This window comes from Salvia splendens, chromosome 13, assembly GCF_004379255.2.
Source record: "Salvia splendens isolate huo1 chromosome 13, SspV2, whole genome shotgun sequence".
NCBI lineage: Eukaryota > Viridiplantae > Streptophyta > Magnoliopsida > Lamiales > Lamiaceae > Salvia > Salvia splendens.
Genome location: NC_056044.1, coordinates 25715965 through 25742061, shown reverse-complemented (window position 1 = coordinate 25742061; position 26097 = coordinate 25715965). Strand labels below are relative to the sequence as shown.

Here is a 26097-nt window from a genome sequence, read left to right as displayed (position 1 = left end):
TCCATATTTGCAATACAATTTCAGATATATTTGAGTTGGAACATTTCAAGAAAAGTTCGCAAGCTGAAATTGGCGTTATATCATCACAAAGCCTCAAATCCCCTTTCCATATTTCACCAACAATTAAAACTAATTTTGTTTAGGTCTTCCTTATAAAGAAAGACCCCTCCAAAAAAATGGTGTATGCCACTTATAAGCGACAAGCATACGGTATTCTTTAGTAAAAGGCGAAAGAATAGTCACTATGTGCTCAACGCGCGGCTGAACGATCTTGTTAGACCATTCGCCTCCTGATTTTATATTAGCACATGGTGGTTACTCTTATGTCTCTCTCGCTCCCAATGTATTCTTGCTTCAAGTTTGTATATTTTGGGTTCAATTAGATTTTGGGTCCAAATAAGCCCACCGTATTAAAAAATAAAGAAACTGATTTTGAAATAACGTACGTACATTAAATAAAAAACATTCTTTCTTTCCTATGTACACTATTTCGGTTTAATAATAATATAAATATATTACAATATAAAGTGGAGTTTTTTAAGAAACTAGTCATTAAGCACTTTTGTAACATCTTAAATTTGGTAAGATTTATTTTCATGTGTAAAAATATGTGCTACGTTGCAGGGTTATTTTGTCTCATCGTTTTAGACGTTTACTAAAAATATGTTTTACCGTTTAAGCAATATCCATTAGATACACAACATACTGGGAAATAAAATATTTCGCCAAAAATTTTGGACAATCAGAATATTAGTGTAACCATCGAAATTACAGGTCACTTATCTACGATTCTACGTCACAGTGAATATCTAGTAATTTGATTTTGTCTTATCTTTTGAGGTATTTATTCGATCTTATAACAACATTGGGGTGATCACTCACTTTTGTCCTATCAAACTTGTAATCGCATTATTCTAAAAAAAAGATTAAGTAAATTCATTTGCACCCATGCATGAATTTTGGTTCCATTTGTGAGTTACATTTAACAATGGAACAAAATCGACTAAACATTATTAAATGAGGAGACATCATTACTTTTATATTTATAAAAAAAGTCGTAGAACAAATCAACAATTTTATAACGCACCGTCCATTTATGACTTTAGCCACATCAAAAGTCCAGTCCTAACAAAAGAAAAAAAAGAAGCGTCCTGATTGGAATGAAATATCGTCTAAGTAACTCATAAGCAATAAACAATCACACCTAGCTACTACTAAAGTTTTGAAGCATTATCATTTCTTGGTGGGCCGGGGCTTGGCAGCGGAGGAGGAGGTGGCGGCGGCGGGCGCCTTGGCGGATAGCCTTTGCTTGAGCTGATGAAGCAGTGTTTGATTCTCTTGGTTGAGAAGCTCCGCCTTCTTCCTCAGCCTCTCATTCTCTTGCATGATGGAGTAGTTCTCCATGTACAGCTCCGAGTTCAGCTTCTCCATTCTCTGTCAAATTCCTTGAATCAGCACTAGTTTTACATATAAAAAAAAGTAGTATATATTTTAATATAACGTGATTGATTTTTCCTTAAATCACTGGCAGGGGAACGATAGATGATAGAGACACAAATGATAGAATAATGCAGCAGCCCATCTCATTCACTTTGGTTACATTATTATTATACTACTATCAATTTTGTGATTCAAATGAAATGACAATAAAAAAAACTAGTGTGTGTAGTAATCTCCAACGTTGTGTTTTCTAAAAAGATTTACCTTTTCACAGAAGCAGAAGATGGAGTTTTCTTTTTGGGTATAGAAAGGGATAGTAATTTGGAGTGGTGAAGTGATTGGCGATGTGGGTTTATATAGCAGATATATATACGTGGAGAGAGAGAGAGTAATAGTGGGATGTGTAAGGATGGAAGGAAGGCGGCTTGAAGATTAAAATGGTGCATGATGAGTTGTGTGAGGGATTGCATGTGAATAATGGCATGGGCATTCTTGGTATTTCACTACTCAGGCCTCTTTTTGTAAATTCATACCACCGGTCTCGCTCGCAATCATGGTCTGGATTGGTTCGAAGCGCGTAGACCATCATCACTTTATATCCCCACATAATTCTTTCATTGCTCTATTTACTTTTCTTCGCGCAACTTATTCGAGTGTTCATTTAGACTATTCTAAGTTACTTGAGCCTTTCTTTTTTTTTACAGTTATTCTCTCTTATATTTTACTATATCTCCACTATCATAATTACTCTCTCTTCTCCCTTCCCTTTTGTCTTCACTTTATAAATCTCGTGCCAAGAGAAATGGCTCAAGTAACTTGTAATGGATGAAATCTTTCATTTCTTCAATTTCTTATGCTCAATTAAATATTATTGTGTTGTTGTATGTACTGTACTGAGAGGCCTTGGATTTAATCATGTCTATATGGCGTGTGGTATGTGTATTGTGTAGTGTGGTGGTCTCAGTCAATGGTGGAGCCAGCTTACGCTCATCAGTCCATGAGTCATCTTATGTACACAAACTTAATTAATACCAATTCTCTCAAAAAAATGAATCAAAATTTAATGGCTCAGACTGAATAATGAATATACTAAAGTTTTGCTCTTCAAAAATCTTTGTTGAATACACTGAATTACAATATTGAATAACAAGTAGTAGTAGTCATTTGTAGTGACAAAATTATAAAATGATCAAACATTAACAAATCATTTTTAAGAAATCATTAAATGGACGACTTATGTAGGACCCTTTATCATCATTTTGTTCCTCTTTCCTTACTCCTAAGTCGAGATTTTGCTCGCCTTCCAATTTGGTCGTAGACTAGAAAATAGAAATTCACGAGTTGCCGTGTCAGCATTGCATTGATTGTGGTTTCAATCAGATCTAGTATTTCATAATACTATTTAGGTTTGGAGTTCAAAATTAGAAAAACAAATTCAAATTAAATAATATAATACTATTATGCATGTGAGGTTTGCCTCAATTAATGCCGGTTCTAACACAATCTTTGTGATTTTAAAATTATTAAAATGTTACTAATCGGACTAAGAATTTTCCTAATTTTCTAATTGAAGGTATTTATTAATTACAAAACCTAGACATTATTTTAAACGTTTGTGGTGTGGGTATTAAGTTCCCACTAAGAAGATTCTAATTTGGCTTTAGAGATCATGTTTTCTTCTTTTTTTTGTTTTGTTTTGGTAGAAAGAGATAATGTTTTCTTTAATTCTTCATAAGTAATTAAGCATAGAATAGATTGGAAATTTTGAAACCGTGGAAGCAATATGACGTTTCAGTCCTTTAAGTTATGGGGTCCTAGCGGCTCATGATGTTATTTTGTTTTACGTTATAATAATAACTATAATGACCATAATTTTGCCTAGTATCATAAGGTAAGCATTTTAGTCTTTGGGCATATCATTAAGGGCAAATCTGGAAATAAATTTCCAAGCATAGGGTGTAAAGCTATGAGTGCAATAACGTGTAACATCATATCCATTGACGGTTTACTTCCTTCCTTTTTCGGAATGCTTCCATCATTTTCTACATTTTACATTTACTTTTTGTTTCTAATTCGCTTTTTTCTGAAAAAAAAAGAAGAAGACGGATTTTTATTTTAAAGCAAATATTAGTATAGTTTTTGGAAGATAAATAAAATAAAATAGCTAGTGTTGTATAAATGATTTTTGGGTAAATTAGAAAAGTAATCGATTAACACCCTAAAATGGAGTAGTTCACGATTTTTGGCAGAACTTTAATGTTATGTTAGGTTTCTTGTCGATTTTCCATTTCTGTTGGTAATAAAATTGGTCCACTTATTAGACAAATTTTTATCTACACAATAGATTTAGGAGCATCCACAGTGGGGCGGACGATAGTCCGCCCGATGCATCGAGCGTGCTATCGTCCGCCACTGTAGCCATGTGAACGATGCCTGATGCATCGTCCGCTGACGATGGCGTCGGAACGCGCATCGTCCGTGGTATCGTCCGCCCCATTGCGGGTGACGCGGGCGATACCGTGGACGATGCAAAGCGTTTTCATTTTTTTAATAATTTTTTAAATTTCTTTTATCTATATATACCTCACTTTTCATTCTATTTTTTCACACTTTTCTCTCCCATCTCTCATCAATTATCTTTTCCCCACACACCAATCTTTCTCTCACTAAAAAAATGAAACCCGGCGACGATTGGAGTACCTCGGAGGGCATCACTCGGGCCTTGTTCGATTGCGTTCATGAGGCTGCGGCGGAATGCTTGGCCGAAATGGAGCGCGAGCGTGAAACGGCGGAGCAGGTCCAAGTGGAGCAGATCTAGAGGTTGATTCGCCGTCGGACTTTGTCCGCCGCGAGCACGACATAGCTCACCAACGTCTGTTCGCAGACTATTTTGCGGAGGAACAACGGTGGGGCCTGGCGATTTTTCACCACCTGTTTAGGATGAGGCGAGATCTTTTTCTCAGCATTGTCCACACGTTGGAGGCGCGTGATCCTTACTTCCAGTATCGGGAAGATGGCATCGGCAGACCCGGACTTACACCGTTGCAGAAGTGCACGGTTCTGCTCCGGCAGTTGGCCTATGGCACCACGGCGGACATGTTCGACGAGTACCTTCACGTCGGGGAGACAACTGGCCGCGAGTGCCTGAAGAAATTTTGTAGGGGAGTTGTGGAGACTTATAGCAACACATATTTGCGAAGGCCGACTGCTGACGATTGCCAGGCCCTGATGAAGATGCACAAGACGGTGCACGACTTTCTGGAATACTAGGGAGCATAGATTGTATGCACTGGGAGTGGAAGAATTGTCCGACGGCATGGAGAGGCCAATTTACTAGTGGATATAAAGGCAGCCACCCGACGATGATCCTCGAAGCCATCGCTGACCATCGGCTCTGGATCTGGCATGCTTACTTCGGCGTTGCGGGATCGAACAACGACATCAACGTCCTTAACTCCTCATATCTCTTCACCGAGCAATGCAATGCCATCGAGTTCACTGCAAACGGACGCTAAAATCATATGTGGTACTATTTGGCCGATGACATATACCCGATGTGGCCTGTTTTTTTCAAGACGATCACCTGCCCAATCGGTAAGAGGAGAGTTTTATTCGCGCAAAAGCAGGAGGCTGCGTGGAAGGATGTGAAACGGGCATTTGGTGTGCTCCAAGCGCGGTGGGCTATAGTGAAAGGTCCGGTGCGGTTCTAGTACAAGGACGCCATCGCCGATGTCATGTATGCGTGCATCATCTTGCATAACATGATAGTCGAAGACGAAGGTGGAAGAGTCACCGGTTGGGGCGATGATGAAGCTGGATCTGTTAGGGTTTTGTATACTAGAAATCACCTTTCGAGTGATTGCATACTGTAAAACTCTAATGGTTATTTTCCAATTAATGCAACAGATTATTTTTGTCATAATGTTGTTATGTTATACATTTAATGGTTGTTTATTGCATATTTAAATGTATGAGCAAACGTAACAAAGTCTAAGTCTTTGTTTTAGTAGACCGGTTGTGGGCGTCGTCCAATTTAAGGTAACACGGTCAGTTCTAAACAAAGAAAAATAAGAATTTCACAACCTAGATAGGCCTAGACTACCTATCGCGAAAGGTTGCAATGTCAGTCCGATTATTTCTAAACCTTATTGAAATAAGATGACGTTGGTGTGGTATAGCACTGAATGGATCTAACAGCAAGACGAGTCTTTATGCTATCTACTGAAAGACGAGGTCTTGATAATTAATTTCTTAATCAATGTACGTTAGCATTGAGCATACGATATTGAGTATCCACTACTTTGACTTACCAAAGGTGCGGGTTTTTCGTAACCCAACGATCCAGGTATATTGGGTAGTGGTGATCATTATCTAGAGGTGCTAGGATTGCTATTATGTTGAAACGTGCGCGAGGAGAGTCTCGTTTGATAACATCCACAAGAGGAGCTCGAAACGAGGTTTTATTATTTGGAACCTAGCTAGTTGGAGTTTGATTACTCTATGAATAATAAATAAGAGTTTCTTGCTAAGTCCACTCTTGGAATTCGAAATATGTTAATTAATTAAGTCTATAGCAGACATTAATTAATTAATGGATGTTTCCATCTTAAGCGCGGGAAATAAATCAAATACAATTAAAGGAAACCCGGAATACTTGTAATTTCGGATTTGGAAGGCAGTGCAATATTACTTCTGTAGTGGCTGCTCGTAATATTCCAATATAAGCTTATATTAAATTGTGGGTTCAATTTAATTAGTAAAAAGCTAATTGGGTGAGGCCAGTTCCAGATTCTTCCTTAGATCCTTGACTGGGCCCAATATGTGACTTATATAAATAGGAGAATAAAGGAGACAGAAAACACAACAATTTATTGATAAAATTTTTGTCCCCCTCCTATAAGAGAATTTTCGAAAATTGTGCTCTCCTCCGTGAGTTGAGTTCTGTCTTCCATTATTCGAGTCCTAGTACGTTGGTGAGATTTGCCCACACAAATATCAGCATATAGTCCGGGACACCAGTCAGAAGATCTGAGGTCTTGTATTGAAGATCTTCACGTGGAGACGGAGCAAGCCATCAATTCTTGATTGAATCAACGAGGTAAATTGGCTAATTTCGTGGTAAGCATGTTTTAGGAATTTAATGTGCTAAAGCATGTTTTAATTCAAGTTATGAGCATGATACATGTGATAATTACGCGAATAGATTTCGTCTAAATAATCTGCTAAATAGATCAAATTCATGTGATCCGTTTTGTTACGCACGCTTCCGCTGCCAGACCCTTCAGTTGGTATCAGAGCCAGTCTTTGGCTCTGATTATTTGGATTTAAATTTTGCAAAATTCATGTATGCATGTATTATTTGATTGCGAAGCATGTTCTTGGTGTTTTGTTTAATTTATTATGCATGGTGAACTCAAGAACTATCGAATCAAGAACTTGAATTACTCAATTGTACGAGACGTGCGATCAAGATAGGGATGTCGAGACAGTGGGAGCCGGGATCACGGGGCGACGCGCAGGCGAGCAAGGGCTCGCGCGCGCTGCCGGCCGAGACCGCTGGCCCTAGACGCACATGCGTCGAGAGCGACATGGTGGCTGGCGTGGTGTGGTGGCTCGTAACTGAACCACCGAGACACTGGGCGACGGGAGCCGCAACCCTAGGCGGAAGGCCGAGAGCGGGCGCACCTCCGTGTGCGCCGCTGGCCGAGAAGCTCGCGCCGCCGGATGGCTTGGTTGTCCGAGACGGGCACCGAGACACTGGCCGAGAGCGGGAGCGCCACCGTGCGCGCCGCTGGCCGAGAGATGTCAGCACCCGACGAGCCGAGAAGCCGCGACGGATGCGCGCCGCTGGCCGAGAGATGTCGGCACCCGACGGGCCGAGAAGCCGCGACAGATGCTCGCCGCTGGCCGAGAGGAGCTGCGCCTCCGCGCACGTCCTGGCCGAGACGCTGGCGAACCGCGACGACCCGCTGGCCGAGACGATGGCGCGCCACCTGCGCGCCTGTGGCCGAGACGCCATGTGCGTCGTGATCCAACGACGAACTTGTCGGATTTTCGTCGTTCATCGTTCGTGCGAACCTCGTACGAATGAGATAACGATGAAGAATTATTTTAATGATTATTTAATTATTTTATTAAAAGATATCATTAAAATATTATTATTTAATAGAAATAAAATCTTTTGGAAGATTTATCTAGATTTTAGGAATATTTTGATTATTATCTATATCTATGGAATTAAATAAAAAATTTTTTTTCCTAGAAGATATGGATGAGAATAATTTAATAGTTTCCTAATATTTTATCTAGATTTAAGGAATATCTTATTATTTTCTATATCTATGGAAATAAATAATATTATTTTGATTCCTAGATGATATAGATAAGAATAATATAATAGTTTCCTAATGTTTATATATCTAAGATCCTAATAAGGATAGATATGTATCAATACGTTAAATAATATAATATCTCTTCCTAATCTTGAACATGGAAATAATTTGAATTTAATTTTTCATGTCTTATTAAGAATTAAGTAATTTAATTATTTTAGATATATCTTATAGTAGACATGAATAAGAATTAAATTCTAGAACAATAATTCCTAATGGAAGATACCAATTAATAAAAGTTTTAATTGTCCGGTAGATTAAATACAAACAGAATTTAATTAAGCCTTCAACTGCCTCAAGGCTAAGGATAATTAAAGAAAAACCATAACCCAAATATCTAAGCTATTATTATGAACTCAACGTTTGTATATGGTCTCCATCAATTGGTCTGCAATTCATGAAGCCTTTTTCTAATATTATCGCCACCTGCTCTGTGGGGACAATAATCCTAAGAAAATAGCAAGTTCATGAGGGCGGACTTCTCAAATATAAATAGTATGAACTAGAATGTAGTTTCGAATATTATCGCCACCTGCTCTGTGGGGACAATAATCCTAAGAAACTGCGAGATTCAGAAGTTCACACAGAATTTATGAGATAGCTTGATCTTGTTAGCAGCACATAAGCATTGTTATGGGAGTGTGTTGTAGAAATGAGACTCTGTAATGCTAAAGAGATGGTCTTGCTTAGGCAACATTAGGCGGCCATGCCACTCTGTGGTCTCTGGACTATTCGTCGGTGTTGTGACCAGTAAAATTGTAAGATTTTAATGCGTATTGACTTCCTCTGGAGGGTACAAAATTTTAATTTTACAGTTGTAAGATTTTGAAAAGTTTTATGGTTAATCTAATCAAACTTCTTACATAAGTTTATGACAATAGTAAAATACTCTGTTTTGCAGTGCAAATCAAATCGTCAATATGTCATTCAATCCTCTTTCCGCAATTCTCAAAGAAAATAAACTCGAGGGCCAAAATTACATAGAATGGAAATAAAATTTGGACATCGTTCTCACAGCCGATGAGTACATCTTTGTGCTCACCACCCCGCGACCTCCAGTGCCGGTGGCTACCGCTGCGGCAGGAGTCAGAGATGCACACAGACGGTGGCATAAGGCGAATGAGATGGCTAAGTGCTACATGTTGGCATCTATGTCTTCAGTACTCAAGCATCAGCATTCAGCCATGGAAACAGCCGCCGAGATCATGCAGAATCTCAAAAATCTTTTTGGTACTCAGAATCGAACGGCTAAGTCTCAAGCCTTTCGGAGTATCATGTCGAAGACAATGAAGGAAGGCTCGTCTGTGAGGGACCATGTCCTCGAGATGATGGGCCACCTCAACCAAATTGAGGTCTTGGGAGAGACTATCGATCCCGAGTCCCAGGTGACTATCATCCTTCAAAGTCTTCCCCCTAGCTTTCAACAGTTCAAGCTCAACTTTGAGATGAACAAAAGGAATTATACCTTGGCAGAGCTGTTGACTGAACTCCAGTCGGCAGAGGACCTTATGGTCCAGGCTAAGGCGGCCATGATGATTTCGGCACCTCGTTCCTCTGGCTTAAAGCCTAGCGAAGGAAAAAGGCAGGCACCGAACTCAGGACCGGCCAAGATAGCTAAGGGAAAGAAGAAAAGGGGCATTGGAAGCAAAGGAAAAAGGCAGGCACCGAACCCACGGGGAAGTGTTTCAAGTGTGGAGAAAAGGGGCATTGGAAGCCAGACTGTCCTAAACGGGGCAAGGCTACAGGTATGCACCAGGCTCTAGTTGTCGAGTCTTGTTTGACTTCGACATCAATTTGCACTTGGGTTATTGACACAGGAGTCACTGATCATATTTGTTTTGATCCTGGCTTATTGCAGGTGACAAGACGGCTACATGATCGTGAGATCGAAGTCCTGCTGGGCGACGCTACTGATGGAGCTACACCCAAGCTGATCTACAAGGACAAGAAGATGGATCCATTGATCATTCAAAGTGGACCAATTATAAGAGCTAGAGCTAAGAAGATAAAGGAGTCCATGATGCTTTTAGTTGATGAAATAAAAGCCCAATTCCAAGACCAATCTACATTGGGCCAAATGGTGAATATTATTCAAGTTAGTGGGCAGCCCAATGCATGAAGTTTTGAGTCACTATATATCACATTTTGGAGGCCCAAATTGAAGATACATGATGCATTTTCGTCCAAGTTGGAGCAACCAAAATGAAGAGTCATTTTTAAGTTACTTTTTGAGTTAAATAAGTGACTTTAGATGTCCTAAAGTCACACCAATAGTTTAGAAGTTACTTTTCACTTATTATGAGTCATTCTAAAGGTCTTAAGTTGTACTAATGATATGAGACTTTCAAGAGTCCATTCTAGCCTATAAATAGCCTTGTAAGCATGTCATTTGAGGACACCATTGATCAAATACGAAAATAGACTTTGTCTTGTGAGTTGAATTCTCTTTGTAGAGTTTTTCACTTGTTTGGAACTTATCAAGATACTTTGAGCAAGTTCTTGTGGCGTTCAACCATACCGAGGTTCTTGGCTGATCATATAGCCAACGGGTCGAGGTTTTCCAAGCTCTAGAAGTGGATCAAACCAGATTATCAATCAAGGGAGTCCGCTGCCAAACCTTATACGTGGGGTTCTTGGATCAATATATCCAACGGGTCCTTCGTCCTATCCCAATCCATATCATTTGGTATCACGAGCCATCTGGTATTGATCTATTCTTAGCTTTACCTTACATTCATATCTTAGTTTCAAAAAAAAAAACGAAAAAAAAAGTGAGAAAGGCTAGCACAACTTTATCTTCATTTTATCTAGTTGTTGCAAAAAAAAAGAAAAAAAAAGGGCGGCAAAAAAAAAAGTACATATAGTAAACATCTTTACCTTCTTTTATCCATTATCTTTTTTTGCTTTACAAAGAGAAGCAAACAAAAAAAACCAGAAAAAAAAACCCAAATACATTTTTCACATCATTTTCTCGACCATTTCCTTTCATCCTTCATTCAAGGGCTAAAGTTGGTTGATTGCTATTTGTTCTTGTTTGTTCTTGATTTGTTTTATACTTGTGTTTTCTTTGCAAAAGAGAAAGAGTGGTAAAAGGCTTGAGAGGTGAGGTTATTTGAGGGGAGGTAAAAGCCAACGAGTGATATACACGAGTGTTTTGTGAGGTTTATTTTTTTGTGTGATACACGAGTGAACTGTGAGGATGGATTCTACTGACGATCATATTCCAGTTGATCCTACGTTGAAAGCCATGCAACAACAATTTGCAAGGTTTGCACGGATTCTGGAAAGTGTTTCAGGGCGGTTGGAGAGGCTAGAAGTTCAGGCAACAAATGAAAATAATAACGAGGAGGAAGAGAGTGGAGGAGAAGATGATGCTTCATATAGGCATCGAAATGAGAGACGTGGAAACGGTAGAAGAGGGCGTACAAATGAAGTGGATGGTGATTTGAGAAGCATCAAACTGAAGATCCCAACATTCCAAGGAAGGAGTGACCCCGAAGCTTATTTGGAGTGGGAGAGAAAGGTGGATCTCATCTTTGAATGTCACAACTATTCCGAGGAGAAAAAGGTTAGACTTGCTGCTATTGAATTCGCTGACTATGCTATAGTTTGGTGGGATCAATTGACAACTAGTACAAGGCGATATGGAGGAAGACCGGTTTCGACTTGGGAAGAAATGAAAAGCATAATGCGTAAGAGATTTGTACCTTCTCATTATTTTCGTGAATTGTATCAAAAATTACAATCTATGAAACAAGGTACTAAATCTGTTGATGTACTACAAAGACATGGAGATTGTCATGATTAGGGCAAATGTTGAAGAAGATAGAGAAGCAACTATGGCTCGATTCTTATGTGGGATGAATAGGGAGATTGCAAACATTGTAGAGCTTCAACACTATGTGGAGTTGGAGGACATGGTTCATATGGCCATGAAGGTGGAGGGACAATTGAAGAAGAAGGGAACAATCCAAAAGAAATTTTCAACAAGTTCTCATTCTTCAAGGACAAAAGAGTGAACTTCATCCAAATCCAATTTTGGGGCAGGTTCTAAACCCCAAAATGAAGCGTCGACATCCAAGTCCAAAGAATTTGAGAAGGGTAAAGGTATTTCTACTTCTACTTCTACTCGAAATAGAGATATCAAATGTTTTCGTTGTCAAGGTGTTGGGCACATTGCATCTCAATGTCCAAACAAAAAGGTGATGATTTTGAAGCCAAATGGAGAGATAGAATCTGAAAGTGAACGTGAAGATGATGATGATGATGAGGAGGAGGATAAACAATTGGAGGAGATTGGACCAGAACATGGAGAACTTTTGGTCGTTCGAAGGGCTCTAAACATGCAAAACAGAAATGATGATCAACAAAGGGAGAACATCTTCCACACAAGGTGTTTGGTCCAAGGTAAACTTTGCATAATGATTATTGATGGTGGTAGTTGTGCAAATGTTGCAAGTTCTGAAATGGTGGAAAAGTTGAGCTTAACAACGGAAAAACATCCTAATCCGTACAAGCTACAATGGCTTAATGAATGTGGAGAAATTCGAGTGACTAAGCGAGTCCTAATTTCGTTTTCAATTGGCAATTATAAAGATGATGTTCTTTGTGATGTTGTGACAATGCATGCTAGTCACATTCTTTTGGGGAGGCCATGGCAGTTTGATCGTAGAGTGACTTATGATGGATTTCACAACCACTACACCTTCAAGCACAACAACAAGTCTATCATGCTTGTCTCTTTGACACCTCAACAAGTTCAAGAAGATCAACAGAAATTATCTCAAGCAAGGAGAGCTCGTGAGGTTGAGAGAAAAAAAAAAGCGAGGGCATTGAAAAAGAGTCGAGTGAAAAGAGTCGAGAAAAAAGTAAGAATGAGGGAAAAGAAAAAAAGAATTTCTATGTGAGAGCAAAAGAAATAAAGAGTGCAATAGTTAAATAAAAGAGTGTTTTCATCTTAGTGTACAAAGAGTCTTTGTTTACCACTAACGAATTAACCACTTCTTTGTCAAGTACTTTTGTGTCTCTTTTATAAGAATTCGAGGATGTCTTTCCCGAGGATGAACCAAGTGGATTACCTCCATTAAGAGGTATTGAACATCAAATTGACTTTGTTCCCGGTGCAGTTCTACCAAACCGACCAGCCTATAGGGCCAATCTCGAAGAGACTAAGGAAATTCAAAGGCAAGTGCAAGAGTTGTTGGAGAAAGGAAAAATCCGTGAGAGCATGAGTCCATGTGCTGTGCCGGTAATTGTTGTTTCTAAGAAAGATGGATCATGGAGGATGTGCACCGACTGTCGAGCAATCAACAAAATCACTGTAAAGTATCGCTATCCTATTCCTAGGCTAGATGATATGCTTGATGAATTGCATGGATCTGTTGTGTTTAGTAAGATCGATTTGAAAAGTGGTTATCATCAAATTCGCATTAGAGAAGGAGATGAATGGAAAACAGCCTTTAAAACAAAATTTGGTCTATATGAGTGGTTAGTCATGCCTTTTGGTTTAACTAATGCACCAAGCACTTTCATGAGATTGATGCACCATGTTTTGAGAAAATTCATTGGAAAATTTGTGGTTGTTTATTTTGATGATATTCTTGTCTATAGCTAGGGATGTCAATGTAACCCGAACCCGTGGGCCGGCCCGAATAACCCGATAAAAATACAGGGTTAGGGTTGTAATTTCGCAGCCCGAATTTAAAATCGGGCCATTCGGGCTGACCCGTTCGGGTTGTCGGGTTAGGCGGGCTGACCCGTTCGGGTTACGGGTCGGCCCGTCGGGTTGAAGGCTTCTGCACAGCGAGCAGTTTTTGTAACGGTCATAACTTTCTCTACAAAGCTCCGATTGAGGCGTGCAATATATCCACGCGAATCTCTTTCGAAGACGAAGAGAATGATATGTATTAGAGGTTTATCAGACTTCAAAATCGCGAGAAACATTGACTCAAACAAGGCTGTAGCACATCCACATATTTTGTGTACATTTTCTAATCAATTTTCTATCATTTCTCAACAAACATGTAAACATAACAAAATATCGAAATATAATCAAAATCATCCAAGACAACCCTCTAAAACCATGCAAAATCCAAATACGTCAACCGACTATATAAGATCACAAAAAAAATCACCATGTGGTTCATGGATTCATAAATACGCGTATATAAAAGCTTTCTTTTAGTATATTTCCAATATAATAGTGCAAAGTGTTTTGACGATGCTTCGTCATTGAATTATGCGTACTTTGATGATTCTTAAAACAAAGATAAATTATTATTTGACTTATTTACAGCTGGAATAAATTAAATTTGACCAATTATAATTCAAGAAAACTTAGAGTTACTCCAATTAGCTAGCATCTTGATAATTCACTCTTTAACAATTCAAAATATTTTTGTTACATCTACGATGCACCTCTCACGTTATGAAAATTTTATTTAATTTTCTACGAATTGATTTATGTTTGAATTTTGAAACAAAGTGTTGATTTATGTTTTAAATACATAAACATAAACATACTATTGATAGATATTTTGTAAATAATTATGTAATGAATGAGTTATTTAAATTTAAATAACTTAATCTTTTTTAAAAATATTAAAGAAAATTAAAAATTTGTATTTCATTATTGAATGATTAATTAAAAATATGTATATAATTAAAGAAAATTTAAAATACGTATTATTTTTTGAAAATATTAAAAGAATTAAAAATACGCATTGGCCCGAATAACCCGGTGGGTTAGCCCGAAACCCAAGGGTTAGGGTTAGGGTCGAACTTTTATAACCCGAAAAAATCATAACCCGAATAGCCCGTACCCGAATAGCCCGACAACCCGAACGGGTTGGCCCGAACCCGAACAGGTTGGCCCGATTGACATCCCTATCTATAGCAAAAATGTGGATGAACATCTTAACCATGTGCATGCTATTTTGGACACCTTAAGAAAAGAATCATTGTATGCTAATCTCAAGAAGTGTTCATTTTGCATGGATAAAGTTGTTTTTCTTGGTTTTGTTATAAGTGCTAATGGGATTGAAATGGAAAAGGAGAAGGTGAAAGCTATTTTAGAATGGCCAATTCCTCAAAATGTAGCACAAGTTAGAAGTTTTCATGGTCTTGCAAGTTTTTATAGGAGGTTTGTCAAGGATTTTAGTACAATTGCTGCACCTTTGAATGAAATTGTGAAAAAGGATGTTTGTTTTTATTGGGGAGAAAAACAAGAGCATGCTTTTAATCTCCTTAAAGAAAAACTTACAACTGCACCAATTCTTTCTATGCCTAACTTTGATAACATGTTTGAGCTTGAATGTGATGCATCTGGAGTAGGCATCGGAGCTGTTTTGTTGCAGGATGGAAAGCCAATTGCTTACTTTAGCGAAAAGTTGAAAGGAGCTCAATTGAACTATCCAACGTATGACAAGGAGTTATATGCGTTGGTTAGAGCTTTGGAAACATGGCAGCATTACTTGTGGCCTAGAGAGTTTGTAATTCATACGGATCATGAATCTCTCAAGTACTTGAAAGGTCAAGGTAAGCTTAGCAAGAGACATGTTAAGTGGGTGGAATTTATTGAATCATTTCCCTATGTAATCAAATACAAAAAGGGAAAAGAAAACATTGTGGCTGATGCATTGTCTCGGAGGTACATTTTGATCACTAATTTGAGTTCTAAGTTGCTTGGTTTTGAGTTGATTAAGGAAATGTATGATAATGACCCGGACTTTTCTTCTATCTATTTAGCTTGTGAGCATGCTGCATTTGACAAGTTCTATAGGCATGATGGCTATTTGTTTAGAGAAAATAAACTGTGCATTCCTAAAGGTTCTATGCGTGAATTGCTTGTGCGTGAAGCACATGGTGGTGGTTTTATGGGGCATTTTGGAGTCCATAAGACAATGGATGTTTTGCATGAACATTTCTTTTGGCCTAAAATGCGTGTGGATGTTGAAAGAATTTGTAAAAGATGCATAACTTGCATGCAAGCCAAGTCTAAATCACACCCACATGGTTTGTACAAACCGTTACCAATTCCTAGTGCACCTTGGGAGGATATTTCAATGAACTTTGTTGTTGGTTTGCCAAGAACAAAAAGAGGTAGAGATTCAGTTTTTGTGGTTGTTGATAGGTTTTCAAAAATGGCACATTTTATTCCATGTCACAAAACTGATGATGCATCTCATATCGTTGATTTGTTCTTTAAAGAAATTGTCCGTTTGCATGGTGTTCCTAGATCAATTGTGAGTGATCGAGATGCTAAATTTGTGAGTCATTTTTGGCGAGTGTTGTGGAATAAGTAGGAACTAAACTCTTGTTTTCTACTACTTGTCATCCACAAACTGATGGACAAACTGAAGTAGTTAATAGGACTTTGTCTCAATTACTACGAACTTTAGTTAAAAAGAACTTGAAAAGTTGGGAGGAATGCTTACCTTTTGCTGAATTTGCTTATAATCGAAGTGTTCATTCTGCTACTAATTTTTCTCCATTTGAAGTTGTGTATGGTTTTAATCCATTGAGCCCACTAGATTTGATCCCAATACCTATTGAAGATCGTGCAAGTCTTGATGGAAAAGCTAAGGCCGAAATAGTGAAAAGATTGCATGAAAGGGTAAGACTCAACATTGAAAAGAGGACAGAACAATATGCAAAGCAAGCCAACAAGGGTCGGAAACAAGTCATCTTTGAGCCGGGAGATTGGGTTTGGTTGCATATGAGAAAGGAGAGATTTCCTTCGAAAAGAAAGTCCAAGTTGCAGCCAAGAGGAGATGGACCATTCCAAGTGATTGGAAAAGTCAATGATAATGCTTACAAACTTGACTTACCTGGTGAGTTTAATGTAAGTGCTACTTTCAATGTTTCTGATTTATCTCCTTATGTTGGTGAATTAGATTCGAGGACGAATCCTCTTGAAGAAGAAGGGAATGATGGAGCTACACCCAAGCTGATCTACAAGGACAAGAAGATGGATCCATTGATCATTCAAAGTGGACCAATTACAAGAGCTAGAGCTAAGAAGATAAAGGAGTCCATGATGCTTTTAGTTGATGAAATAAAAGCCCAATTCCAAGACCAATCTACATTGGGCCAAATGGTGAATATTATTCAAGTTAGTGGGCAGCCCAATGCATGAAGTTTTGAGTCACTATATATCACATTTTGGAGGCCCAAATTGAAGATACATGATGCATTTTCGTCCAAGTTGGAGCAACCAAAATGAAGAGTCATTTTTAAGTTACTTTTTGAGTTAAATAAGTGACTTTAGATGTCCTAAAGTCACACCAATAGTTTAGGAGTTACTTTTCACTTATTATGAATCATTCTAAAGGTCTTAAGTTGTACTAATAATATGAGACTTTCAAGAGTCCATTCTAGCCTATAAATAGCCTTGTAAGCATGTCATTTGAGGACACCATTGATCAAATACGAAAATAGACTTTGTCTTGTGAGTTGAATTCTCTTTGTAGAGTTTTTCACTTGTTTGGAACTTATCAAGATACTTTGAGCAAGTTCTTGTGGCGTTCAACCATACCGAGGTTCTTGGCTGATCATATAGCCAACGGGTCGAGGTTTTCCAAGCTCTGGAAGTGGATCAAACCAGATTATCAATCAAGGGAGTCCGCTGCCAAACCTTATACGTGGGGTTCTTGGATCAATATATCCAACGGGTCCTTCGTCCTATCCTAAATTTCAAAGAAACGAAAAGAACCTTCAAGTTCAATGAACGAAACGTACTTGTGGCACCTTAGACTTGGTCATGCCAATGAAAGGAGGATCCATTCTCTTGTTCAACAAGATCTTATCAAAGGTCTAGAGGAGGAACCTTTTCATAAGTGTGAGTCATGCTTAGAAGGCAAGATGACCAAGAGGACTTTTAAGGCTAAGGGAAATAGGTCCAAGGAAGTACTTGAGCTCGTTCATTCCGATATATGTGGACCAATGTTAACTGAGGCAAGAGGTGGTTTTCGATACTTCATCACATTTATTGATGACTTCTCGAAAATTGGATATGTCTACTTGATGCGTCACAAGTCAGAGTCTTTTGACAAGTTTAAAGACTTTAAGACTCTTGTGGAGAAGTATCATGGGAAGAATATCAAATGCCTACGATCTGATCGTGGAGGCGAATACCTCAGTGCCGAATTCTTGGACTACTTATCGGAAGTGGGAATTCAATCCCAACTGACTGCGCCGGGCACGCCCCAGCAGAACGGCGTGGCTGAAAGAAGGAACATGACCTTATTAAACATGGTTCGATCGATGATGAGTTATGCACGTCTGCCTATTTCATTTTGGGGACATGCCTTGCTTTCCGCAAGTCACATTTTAGACAATTTACCATCAAAATCCGTACCTAAAACTCTATATGAGTTGTGGACTGGGCGTAAGCCCAATCTAGCACATCTCAAGGTTTGGGGTTGCCCGGCTCATGTATTGGAAAAGGATCCAACTAAGCTAGGATCTAGGACGGAGGTATGTTTGTTTATAGGATACCCCAAATGAACGAAAGGTTATGAATTCTTTAGTCTACGAGATAAGAAAGTCATTGTGAGCACTCACGCGACATTCTTAGAGGAAGACTATGTAATGAATCATAAACCCAGCAGTGAAGTGGCTCTTGATGAGCTAACTTCAGTCACAAGTTCCATTAACCAAGAACAAGTACCAAGTGTACAAATAATTCCCGAAACTTCAACTTCTACTCAAAATATTGTAGTGCCGCGCCGCAGTGGGAGGGTCTCACATGAGCCCGACAGATACATTGGTTTGGGAGAATCTATGGATCACTCCTCGGACAGCAATGTATTAGATCCCTAGAACTTTGCGGAGGCGCAGGCAGATATCGATCATTGCGAATGGGTAAAAGCAATGGATTCGGAACTACAATCTATGATAGACAAAGACGTCTACGATTTGTCCGTCCTACCCGAAGGTTGTACTGCCATTGGGAGCAAGTGGATATATAAACGTAAACGTGGACCCGATGGACGAGTTAAAGTCTTCAAAGCAAGACTAGTGGCCAAGGGGTATACCCAAAAGGAAGGCATCAATTATGATGAGACCTTCTCCCCAGTGGCCATGCTCAAATCGATCCGGATATTGTTGTCTATTGCAGCTTATATGGATTGGGATGTATGGCAGATGGACGTTAAGACTGCATTTCTAAATGGCAGTCTTGAGGAGACCATCTACATGGAACAACCCGAAGGATATGCCATAAAGGGCAAAGAACACATGGTTTGGAAGCTTAAGAAGGCCATTTATGGCCTCAAGCAAGCATCTAGATCGTGGAACCAATGTTTCGATCAAACTGTTTGCAAGTTTGGATTCGAAAAGTGCCCAAGTGAAAGCTGCGTGTATAAGAAAGTTGATAAGGGGAATGTGGTGTTCTCAGTTTTATATGTAGATGACATTCTTCTAATTGGAAACAATAAAAAGATGTTGTCATCAGTTCGAACATGGTTGTCAAACCAGTTCGAGATGAAGGATATGGGAGACGCGGGACACATCCTCGGGATCAAGGTTCTTCGGAATCGAGATAAGAAGATGTTGTGCTTATCTCAAGAATCTTACATCGAAACAGTACTTAGTCGTTTTAGCATGCAGGACGCCAAGAAAGGTTTCTTACCTTTTAGACATGGCATCCATTTATCTCAAGAGATGTGCCCTAAAACGCCGTCTGAGATACAAGCAATGAGAAGGATTCCATATGCTTCGGCAGTTGGAAGTCTCATGTATGCTATGCTTTGTACTAGACCAGATATTTGCTTTGCTGTTGGCATGGTGGCAAGATATCAGTCGAATCCGGGCCAAAGACATTGGACTGCCATAAAGAACATACTCAAGTACCTTAAACGGACTAAGGACTATGCTCTAGTTTACAATGCATTCGAGCTCTGTCCTTTGGGATATACTGACTCAAACTTTCAAGCTGATCAGGACTCGAGAAAATCTACTTCAGGATATGTGTTCACCTTAGGAGGTGGAGCCGTAATTTGGAAGAGTGTGAAGCAGAAATGCATCGCGGACTCGACCATGGAAGCCGAGTATGTGGCCGCTTCGGAGGCTGCAAAAGAGGTTGTATGGCTCAAGAAATTCCTTATGGATTCAGGTGTGGTTTCGAATCTGCCCAAGAGCATCACCATTTATTGTGACAATTCTGGTGCTGTGGCAAACTCGAAAGAACCAAGAGCTCACAAAGCGAGCAAACACATAGAGCGGAAGTATCATATCATTAGAGATCTAGTGCAGAGAGGAGACATAAAAGTGGTCAAGATTGCGTCAGAGAACAACCTGGCAGATCCTTTTACAAAGGCTTTGGCGGTAAAACCGTTCGATTGCCACGTAGAAGGGATGGGAGTTCGACTCATTCAAGACCTCAACTCGCTTTCAGTATAAGTGGGAGATATTTAAGACGTGTGCACTACCATTTTGTATACTCGAAAGCTGTTTTGAGTATAAGTGGGAGATTGTTAGGGTTTTGTATACTAGAAATCACCTTTCGAGTGATTGCATACTGTAAAACTCTAATGGTTATTTTTCAATAAATGCAACAGATTATTTTTGTCATAATGTTGTTATGTTATACATTTAATGGTTGTTTATTGCATATTTAAATGTATGAGCAAACGTAACAAAGTCTAAGTCTTTGTTTTAGTAGACCGGTTGTGGGCGTCGTCCAATTTAAAGTAACACGGTCAGTTCTAAACAAAGAAAAATAAGAATTTCACAACCTAGATAGGCCTAGACTACCTATCGCGAAAGGTTGCAATGTCAGTCCGATTATTTCTAAACCTTATTGAAATAAGATGACGTTGGTGTGGTATAGCACTGAATGGATCTAACAGCAAGACGAGTCTTTATGCTATCTACTGAAAGACGAGGTCTTGATAACTAATTTCTTAATCAATGTACGTTAGCATTGAGCATACGATATTGAGTATCCACTACTTTGACTTACCAAAGGTGCGGGTTTTTCGTAACCCAACGATCCAGGTATATTGGGTAGTGGTGATCATTATCTAGAGGTGCTAGGATTGCTATTATGTTGAAACGTGCGCGAGGAGAGTCTCGTTTGATAACATCCACAAGAGGAGCTCGAAACGAGGTTTTATTATTCGGAACCTAGCTAGTTGGAGTTTGATTACTCTATGAATAATAAATAAGAGTTTCTTGCTAAGTCCACTCTTGGAATTCGAAATATGTTAATTAATTAAGTCAATAGCAGACATTAATTAATTAATGGATGTTTACATCTTAAGCGCGGAAAATAAATCAAATACAATTAAAGGAAACCCGGAATACTTGTAATTTCAGATTTGGAAGGCAGTGCAATATTACTTCTGTAGTGGCTGCTCGTAATATTCTAATATAAGCTTATATTAAATTATGGGTTCAATTTAATTAGTAAAAAGCTAATTGGGTGAGGCCTGTTCCAGATTCTTCCTTAGATCCCTGACTGGGCCCAATATGTGACTTATATAAATAGGAGAATAAATGAGACAGAAAACACAACAATTTATTGATAAAATTTTCGTCCCCCTCCTTTAAGAGAATTTTCAAAAATTGTGCTCTCCTCCGTGAGCTGAGTTATGTCTTCCATTATTCGAGTCCTAGTACGTTGGTGAGATTTTCCCACACAAATATCAGCGTATAGTCCGGGACACCAGTCAGAAGATCCGAGGTCTTGTATTGAAGATCTTCACGTGGAGACGGAGCAAGCCATCATCGATTCTTGATTGAATCAACGAGGTAAATTGGCTAATTCCGTAGTAAGCATGTTTTAGGAATTTAATGTGCTAAAGCATGTTTTAATTCAAGTTATGAGCATGATACATGTGATAATTACGCGAATAGATGTCGTCTAAATAATCTGCTAAATAGATCAAATTCATGTGATCCGTTTTGTTACGCACGCTTCCGCTGCCAGCCCCTTCAGGATCTACCTCCAGCAGGGCGACCCCTCCCCACGTTCGAGGATTACCGGTGGGCTACAATGAGGTTCTAGCTAGACAGGCCTCAATGCGCAACCAAAAAGACCATGCTCGGCTCATGTCCGATATGGTTGAAGAAATTTGGAACCGCTATGGCCGTTGAATTTGTAGCTTTTTTATTTAGTACTGTACTCTATGAACTTTCAATGAAATGAAGTTTTTTATTCAAATTTTGTAGTGTTTATTTATTCGAATAAATAAAATGTTATAGAGAGGATTATAAGGCATCACACTATAGGTGGAAGGATATGATGATAAAATGCTGATGTGGAGGAGGATATGATGCCCTATAGGGTGGGCTATAGGATGCCCCATTGTAGATGCTCTGATAGATCTCAAATATAATTATTAGACAAACAGTACAGACCAAGAAGGTTAAAACCCTGATATGAGGATGATCAGCCACGATCATAAGATTAAAATCAATTTAAAAAATATTTTTACACAGAAAACTTTTTGCATATGCAAAATCATTATTAATTTCAGCAATATTTGACAATTCGCAGTATTAAGTATATTGTGTTGCATTTCAACTAGTTGTATACACAACCTGGATTTGTTATAAAGTTTTTTTTAGCATTGCTTGTTTGGTGGTTAGTTTCTTGTGAAGTGTGTTATGGGCGAAGTTGTATACATATTTTATGCTTTTTGGTTTAGTGACTTGATTTTCTTATTGATCTTGGGTGATTTGTGTTTTTGTTGAGATATTGTTGTTGAATTCTTGCTCACTATTTTTTGGTTTGAGCCTTTTATTTATAAAAATAACGGTTATTCAACTAGTACTATAAAATTTTAATACAAGTATATCACTTTCGATCTACTATAGTACATCTATTTAAGTAGAACATATTTTTCAGCTAAGAAACAATGTTGTTTCAATATGTTATAGGTTAAGTGGTCTTTTGTTGGGAGTACTATTTCTATTAACTATTAATAATATTGATAATGGACTATGCAAATTTAACAAAATCAACAAAATACTAGTAAATACGGAAAAGTGATTGTTAACTTTTTAAATAAAGTATTGACGGTGCAATATTTTGTTGTAGATAATTATATGTATATTGGGTATCATCAATTGCTAACTTCCCTTAATTACTAACTACAACTAACTTAAGTTTATAGGATTTCCAAGATCTAGTGGTTCATAAATTTCGGTGTAATTTTCTTTTATTATTATTTAAATTTAAATAGATTAGAAGAATGACCAAATTTAGGATTTTGGATAAAATGTCAATATAGTATATAAAAAATATCAACGTGATTCCTTGAATATGCCAACACAATTTTGCATTGACATTGTATATATATTATATTAACATATTTTGATGCTTACATTTACATTTGTCTCATACATAAAAATATGAAAATAAAAAAAAATTAAATTTTGACATCGTAACATATACAAGATAGATCTCGTTAGAATCCTTATAAAATTATCTTTAATTTGATATATTTTGTGTAAAAAAATAATATAAATTGAGATAGTTATAATCATTTAAAGTTTTGGAATTTTAGAAGTTGGTTATAACTAACTTTTTGTTAATTTATATTAATACCCTTAATTGACATTTTTTGTGTATCATGAATGAATGATCTTCTACCTTGATTTAATGATCTAATACCTATCATTTAGTTGTAGTTAGCAATTTAAGAGAGAGTTAGCAATATAACATACGGGTCCTCTTCTAATACTTATAACATCATAATCCAAAACTAGGACTAAATCTACACCCTTTGATTTTAAAATGAGTAGATGAGATTAAAGCTAGCAAATTTCAATAAATAGTAGACAAAATATCAACAAAAGGGTAATATCGTCATTATGTTATCATGTGATAATTTTCGTGGGTTTTTTTTATATCTACATAGTGTATTACAAATATCAACAATATGACATGAGGATAACATAAGTACAAGAAAATATTAACACTGTTTTATTGATATTTTACATACACTATATTGAGATTTCTTTGTGCATTTGTTGATAAAATCTACTTATCAAAATATACGAAAATTGAAATATAAATTATCAAATTTCATCACCCGAACATCGTCGGAATATATACAATTGAGATCTCGTTGGAATACTTATAAATTTATCTTTAATTTGATATATTTTACGAAAAAATAATTTAAATTGAGAGAGTTAAGTTAATTTAAAGTTTTGAAATGATTTTGATAAGAGAGAATTGACATTAATACCCTCTAAATTTATTTATTAATTATTTAAATTTAAAATATAATACATTTTTCATTATTTTAATCATTGGATCTTTTAATCTAATGTCTAAGAATTAGTATTATTTTTTAGATTGTTAAGTAATTAGCAATTAATTATAACCTTATAACATTCTATTATGTATATTATACAAACGTCACTTTATTTTTCCTAGATTTGAGTATTTTTCTTAACTATTTTACGATTTTTACGTTATTATGAGATGAGGTCCACGTCACTTTATTTTTCCTAGATTTGAGTATTTTTCTTAACTAATTTACGATTTTTACGTTATTATGAGATGAGGTCCATAGTATATTATATTTAGGATTTATAAGTATCATTAGTTTTAAGTAATAATAATATTATTGTTATTATTATTGTTTTTGTTGTTTATTATCATTAGTAAGCTTAAGCCAATTTTGTGATCCTTGAAGCAAAAGTCGGGTTTTGCCATGATTTGTGATTTGGGTTGCAATTTATTGTCATACTATAAAAATATGCCCCATTTAACAAAAGATGTTCATGAATTCATATTCATCTCTATTAATGAGTGCTCATCATTATCTCCATTGCCTACAAACTACCTCATTATTTACCCACAACCTAGATCGTTTTTTTACAGGGTATATATAAAAAAAGAAAACTTAAGTTTTGGAAAATTATTTTTCCAAGGAGGCTTTAAGTTTGTATCGAATTCGGACTATAAGTTTCTAGCTAATTTTCTTTAAAAAATAATAAAATAAAATAAAATAAAAATCTAAAGGATACCCGATTTTTCGGGATTGGATACTCGAGTCGGGTATCTGGGTACCCGATATCATTTTCGGATCGGGTATCGGGTATTAGATTTTGGAAAATTCGGGATCGGGTACCCAAAATTTTCGGGGTATCCGCGAATACCCGATTTGACAGGCCTAAATGCGTTAATGAGTTAACAGAGTTAGCAACTTAAGAAAGTTAGCGATTGATCACACCCCATGTCTAATAATATTCAATTTTCATCACCCTATGTCTAATAGTATTCAATTTTCATCAACCTTTGCAAAGATACTGATCCACAATCTCCTAATTCACAATTGAATAATGAAAAGGATTAGGTCCTTTTAGATACTCTCTTCGCTCATCGTTAGGAGTCCTATTTAGTTATGGTACGAGTTTTAAGAAATGTAAAGAAAAGTGGGTTGAATAAGTTAGCGAAATATGAGTCTCACTTATATATATCGTTTTATAATAAAATGTGAGTGGAATAAATTGATGGAATGTGAGACCTATGGTAAAAGTGAAATATGACTTTTATTATTGGACAGAGGAAGTATAATTTTTATATTAGTAAAAAAATTTAATTAGTTGATTGCAAGTCGCAATAAACACGCACATAGAGAATGGAAGAGATATAATTATAACTACCAAAAAGTTCAATCTTGAAATTCATTAAGCATTATTGGTGCATGTGAGGATTTTTGGGGTGGCAAATACATGTGAATCTCTTTAATGCCAATATATATAATTTCAACCCTGTAATTAAAATGAGTCCCCATATAGCATGGCCTCAATAACTCAATAATCATAATCATTGCAACTTATTACATCAATATACCTTTGCGAATATCCAATGATGGGATTAAATTATGGTGGTGATGTCTTCACGTGAGTTTAGGATTAATAGATTAAAATTCAGCTACTCATGTTGTATATATTTTGCCCTCCTTTTCAATCTCACTTTAAGCCTTTTGTAAATGGATAAAAAGCGATAATTGTCCTGAATAAATTTGTTAGATAAAATACTAATTTGATAAAAAAGTACTTTACATCTGTCCCTAATTTATTAGTAATTCTTATTTTTGAACGTCCCTGAGATAAATAAGTTATTTTTTGTGCAAAAATCAAAATTCTAATTAATTTTACTTTATTTTTTCTCCACTTCCACTTAATAAACTATGTTCATAGAAAATTTTTATGTGCACAAGTTAAGTTCGCTTAAAAATCAAAGTTGTGCATAGTGACTTTACACTCCAATTGCAAAATAGCTACTAGTAATATAATT

At 37.2% G+C, this 26097-nt stretch overlaps 1 long non-coding RNA gene, 1 other non-coding gene and 1 pseudogene across 2 annotated transcripts; 1 reads left to right on the top strand and 2 right to left on the bottom strand.

The window, feature by feature from the left end:
- Window positions 1-143: 143 nt before the first annotated feature.
- On the bottom strand, window positions 144-263 carry LOC121763125. The gene has a single exon (XR_006042369.1). It is a non-coding gene; the product is annotated as a U5 spliceosomal RNA (small nuclear RNA).
- Window positions 264-1018: 755 nt separating this feature from the next.
- On the bottom strand, window positions 1019-1833 carry LOC121762652. The gene is made up of 2 exons (XR_006042266.1): window positions 1705-1833; window positions 1019-1434 (listed from the first exon to the last, which is right to left on the bottom strand). It is a non-coding gene; the product is annotated as an uncharacterized LOC121762652 (long non-coding RNA).
- Window positions 1834-11388: 9555 nt separating this feature from the next.
- Window positions 11389-16653, top strand: LOC121762598 (annotated as a pseudogene).
- The last annotated feature ends 9444 nt before the right edge of the window (window positions 16654-26097 follow it).